Source organism: Poromitra crassiceps (assembly GCF_964638095.1).
Source record: "Poromitra crassiceps genome assembly, chromosome: 2".
NCBI lineage: Eukaryota > Metazoa > Chordata > Actinopteri > Beryciformes > Melamphaidae > Poromitra > Poromitra crassiceps.
Window position 1 is genome coordinate 68,883,549 of NC_139624.1, and position 6,000 is coordinate 68,889,548.

The window sequence follows — 6,000 nt, forward strand, 5'->3', positions numbered from 1 at the left end:
CTCCTCCCTCCGTGGGCGTTCTCCTCCGCCCTCCTTGGCTCTGCAGCGGGTCTGTGACAAACGAGTTGCTGCTGCCTGGCAGTCTGGACGGGGCTCGCTGGATGGGTTTCGCTCGTTTCTTGGCGGTCCGGTTGAGAGCTCTGATGAAGCTCTTGCGATTCTGGGCTTATTTATGGTGCGTGTTTCAAAGTGTGCATCCAGTCTATTCTTGGAACCCCCCACCGTTGCCACCGCTGTGCGTCAGCGCGAAAGTGAAAGCCTTTTCGCCATCCATTTTTTTTTTTAATCAAAGTTTATTTTCAATTTTTCAACATAAAAACATGGTATTTCAAGAAAGAATGAACTGAAGATTGGGCTCATAGCTCCAATATCCCTCCCCTTCATCTCCCCCCCACCCCACAAGCCCATTAAAAAAACAAAACAGAAACAAAAAACAGGAAAAGAAAATACACACAGCATATTCCCAACTTGGCAAGAGGCATCTCGAGAGCATTTGTGTTGAATTACTTTCCCACATACATACTCATTCATACACACACACACACTACAATGGGAAGAGAGAGAGGGAGGGAAAGAGGGATAAAAATCAATATAAAAGTAAATAAACAAATACAAAGAAACAGAATACTAGTCCATTCCAGCTAATAGCTGGGCATCTAAAGCCTCTACAAAATCAAGAAACGGCCTCCATGTTGAATAGAATTTGGAAACTGATCCTCTCATGGTATGTCTGACTTTTTCTAATTTTAATGACTGCATAACCTCCTTAATCCAACGTGCAAAAGTGGGCGGGGAAGCATCTTTCCATTTGGATAATATCAATCTCCTAGCTAATAAAGTAGTGTAGGCTACTAGATTTAACTGAGCAGCACTTAATTGTGCACCAGCTGGAACGACCCCGAAGATGGCACTCCAAGGGGAGGGTTCTAAATGATACTGCAAAATAGTGGCCAGGGCCTCAAAAATAAACTGCCAGAACTGAACTAATTTCGGGCATGACCAGAACATATGACCAAGACTGGCGGTTGTTTGTTTGCATCTATCACAAGTTGGGTCTAGCTCTGGATTCATTTTAGCCAGTTTTTCTTTAGAGTAATGAAGACGATGAACCACTTTAAACTGAATAACACAATGTCGCAAGCATACTGAAGAAGAATGTATTCTCTTAATTGCTAAATCCCATACTTCCTCAGAGATAGGCATTTCCATATCCTTCTCCCATCTATTTTTGAGGGGTTCAAATACGACTTGGTCAAGAGTGTTAATTATAAGGTAAAGCATACCAATATACCCTTTTATAACCGGATTCAATTTAAGGATACGGTCCAAGTGGTTTTCGGGTGGACGCCCTGGAAACTGGCCCAAATTGGACCGAGAAAAGTTACGAATCTGCAGATATCTAAAAAAGTGCGATGGGGGTAGGCTAAACTTATCAGAGAGCTGATCAAAGGATGCAAAGGTGTCCTCAATAAATAAATCCTCTAGAGTAGATATTCCCTTCAGTCTCCAAAGTTCAAAAGTACTGTCAGAAATAGAAGAGGGGAAGGCATAATTCTTTGTGATCGGTGTGTTAATAAGAAAATCTTTAAATTTAAAGGCCTGTCTAAATTGTTTCCAAATCTTGAGAGAGTCACATACAACTGGATTGGTCGTAATTTTTGTAATAGGGAAAGCCCCAGAAAAGGGTGAGCAGAGCAAGGAATGTAAAGACACTTGAGATACAGTTGAAGCCTCCAAAGCCAGCCAGCAAGGAGTCTCGTATCCTACTGGCTTAGACTGCCAAAAGGACATGGCTCTTACATTGCAGGACCAATAGTAATACTGAAAGTTTGGTAAAGCCATTCCACCAGCTACACGAGGTTTCTGAAGGACAGTTTTTCGTATTCGAGGCATTTTACCATTCCAAATAAACAATGAGACAATTTGATCCAAGGAAGAAAAAAATGATTTTTTGATAAAGACTGGTATTAATTGGAAAAGATAAATGAATTTAGGCAAGATGTTCATTTTAACTGCATTGATGCGCCCTGCAAGGGTCAAAGGGAGCCCCGACCAACGTGCCAGATCTAATTTGGTATGGCCCAACAGAGGGAAAAAATTATGTTTAAATAGTTCACTATATCTCCGCGTTACAACAACGCCCAGATAGGTGAACCTTTCAGGTGAAACCTTAAAAGGAAGGGAATTAAACACACATGTGTCTGCTGCAGCGTTAATCGGAATTAGTTCGCTTTTATGTAAATTAAGTTTGTACCCAGAAAAAATACCAAATTCTTTTAGCAACTTCAAAATCTTAGGGATACAAATTAGTGGATCCGATACAAAAACCAGCAAATCGTCTGCAAAAAGTGAAACTTTATGGACCTGGTCTCTGCGAATACCATAAATACTATGGTCACTACGCAAGGCTATGGCCAGTGGTTCTATTGCTAGGACAAAGAGCAGGGGACTTAAGGGACAACCCTGCCTTGTCCCTCTGTGCAGCTGGAAAAATGGAGACATAGTGTCATTTGTGCGTACTGAGGCCCTTGGGGAGGAATATAGTAGTTTGACCATGGATATGAAACCATCACCAAAACCAAATTTTCGTAAAACAAAGAAGAGATAATCCCACTCTACACGGTCAAAAGCCTTTTCCGCGTCAAATGACACTACTACCTCTGGGGTCTGGGAAGGTTTAGAATAGATGATATTGAAGAGACGTCGAAGATTGGAGAAAGACTGTCTCTTTTTGACAAATCCAGTCTGGTCTGGAGAAATAATCTCTGGGAGCACTGTCTCTAAACGGTGAGCTAAAACCTTAGCCAGTATTTTCACATCGGTGTTAAGAAGAGAAATAGGCCGATAGGATGCACAATCAAGGGGACTTTTACCTTTCTTAAGTAAAACAGAGATTGAGGCTTCGCACAGTGATGGAGGGAGCGAGAGTGCAACGATTGATTCATTAAACATTTCAGACAGTAATGGAGAGAGTAGCTTTGAGAATGTCCTAAAAAATTCATTTGGGAACCCATCGGGCCCCGGAGATTTCCCAATTTGCATGGTTCCAATTGCTCGTATTATTTCAGCTTCAGAGATAGACTCCTCAAATCTATCTCTGACGTCAATGCCAATGGAGGGGATCTCCAACTTTTGGAAGAAACTCTCCATTGGTGTCTGATCTTCAGGGGGGTTCGAAGCATAGAGATTAGAATAAAACTTTGAAAATGTGTTGTTAATTTCCTCATGGTTGGTGGTAACCATACCTGAGGAAGTGCGAATCTCAGAAATATTTAGTCGAACCGAAGATTGGCGAAGCTGATGTGCCAGGATTCTGCTCTGTTTCTCTCCCTGCTCATAATTGTTAGAGCGTGACTTCAAAAGAAGACGTTCAGCATGTCCAGTTGTAAGAATGTCAAATTCTGTTTGTAATGACAGTCGGGTCTTATAAAGCTCAGGTGAGGGAGAAGAAGCAAAAATTCTATCAAGTTTAAGGATTTCATTTTGTAAAAAATTGGTTCGTTGCGATTTACATTTGCGAACATGGGAAGAGTAGGACATAATTTGTCCTCTCATATAAGCTTTTAATGTCTCCCATAGAGTAGCTATAGATATTTCCGGGGTACGATTAATTTCAAGAAATGAAGTAATATGGTCAGATAAAAAAAGTATAAATGCTTCATCCGACAGTAAGAGAGAGTTAAAGCGCCATGTGCGATGGGTTAAAGGTAAATTTGGTAAAGTTAATTCAAGGAGTAGTGGAGCATGATCGGAGATTACAATGGGCCTATAACTACAACTTTGCACCGATGAGAGTAATTTGTTATCTAACAAGAAATAATCGATTCGAGAATAAGTCTTGTGGACATGTGAAAAAAAAGAATAATCCCGAGCTGTGGGGTTTCGACAACGCCAAACGTCCGACACTCCATGGGCACTTAAAAATGAATTAATGGCAGCAGAGCATTTAGAAAGTGAAGAAGGCTTCGGTGAGCTACGATCGAGAATAGTGGATAGAACACAATTAAAATCCCCCCCTAGGATCAAGCGATAAATATTAATGTCAGGTAGACGAGAGAGAAAATCCCCAAAAAAGTGAGCGTCATCCCAGTTTGGAGCGTATATATTGGCTAATGTAATCGAAGTGTCATATATCCGACCAGTGACAATAATGTACCGACCCCTTGAATCTGCATCCACTTTGGAGACTGAAAAAGGAATATTTTTATCTACAAGAATAGCGGCCCCTCTAGATTTGGATTTGAACTCTGAATGAAAGAGCTGACCCACCCAACCACAGCGTAGCCTAGCCTGATCTAAATCACAAAGATGTGTTTCCTGAAGAAATGCAATCTGCGTATTGAGCTGCTTTAGATGCGTCAGAACCTTTTTCATTTTTATCGGAGAGTTGAGGCCTTTTACGTTCCAGCTGGTGCACTTGATTGATCTACTCGTACCCTTCCCTGTTCCAGCTGGTGATGGCATCATGTGTCATTACAGAGAAGAGCAGTGTGGACATCTATTGACACAGTTGGAGAGAGAAAGATGTAATTAATATGAAACAATAACCTTAAGAGGACCAGTAGTAGACATTTGAATAAAATATGGAAAAGAAAAAAAAAGGGGGAAAGAGGGGGAAAGGAGGGGGGATAAAACAAACATACAACTCACATACACACATACCTCCAACCCCCACAGGGGTTCACATACGCGATAGCGTATACCTGACAATCAAGCAGCAAATTGGGGTCCTGCCAAATGGAAATGTGCGAAAAATAGAAACAAAAAATGGATACATTTGTATATATAAGTGTTGGCACTTGGGAGTAATACTGAACCATTTCAAAGGGAGAGGGGGAAAAAGAAAGAATATAAATAAATAATGCACAATCAGACAACTTAAATAAAAGCAAAAAATTAAAGTAAGTATAGGTATGTACATATATCCAAATGTGCATATAGCCCACATATGCATATAAATCATACACACGCACGTGCAAACTCACACACACTCACATCCAGATGAACTATTTCTCTTCACATACAGTACATACATTACCCACACATGTTCACTCGCATATACACTCATCCGGCTATATATACATATAAAAAGTAAAAAATCATCTTATCAATGAAAACATAATACATACACTCTTTATAAAGAATATATGAAAGTAAAGAAAAAGGGAGAAAAGAAAAAAAAAAAAAAAAAAAAAAAAAAAAAAAAAAAAGGGGGGGGGGGGGGGGGGGGGAGCACATTGGCGTTTAGTCTATTAGTGAGCCATTTCTAAAAGAAGAATTTACTAAGTAGCCATTCTAGTCTGGCTCCTCAAAGAGGGAAAAAAAGGGGTAAGGGCAGTTATAGTGTATTCAGGCACTGACGGCTTATGTAACAAAGCAGTATGATTAATATATATGGAGAGGGCAAAAGAAAAGAATTATTAAATTAAAATATATTCTAATATCACCTCTTACTCACATAGTTATGTATATATAAACACACATGCATCCTTTGTCTAAATATATACCCATACATACCTATTTCGCTTTTTATTAAATGTTATTGTTTTTTGATATTTATATTTATATTTTTATTATTATTTTTAAACCCCCTATCACCTGAGCCAATTTATAATGTTTAACGTTCTTTAAAATATGTAATGTGTGACCCCAATGAAAAAAAATTAAATAAAAATAAAAATAAAAATAAATAAAATAAAAATAATGTACGATCCAATGTCATAGTTTAGGCAACAAATGAGGTTGCACAGAGTAGCTCCACCAAATATTCGACAACCATGATATTAATTAGTATAATATTGCAACTTATTTTAAGAAGAAGCATGGCTACCATTTGAAAAGACATATTCATGGAACTATACTGTACAGGCTGCTAATAATCGGAGTAAGATAGGGAAAGGGAATAAAATAAAAAAAGAGGGGTAGGGGAAGGTGGGGAAGAAAGGGGGGAGGGGCAGGGGTATACAAGTAATGCAGCCCAGAGGACCCCTTTTTTTTTTT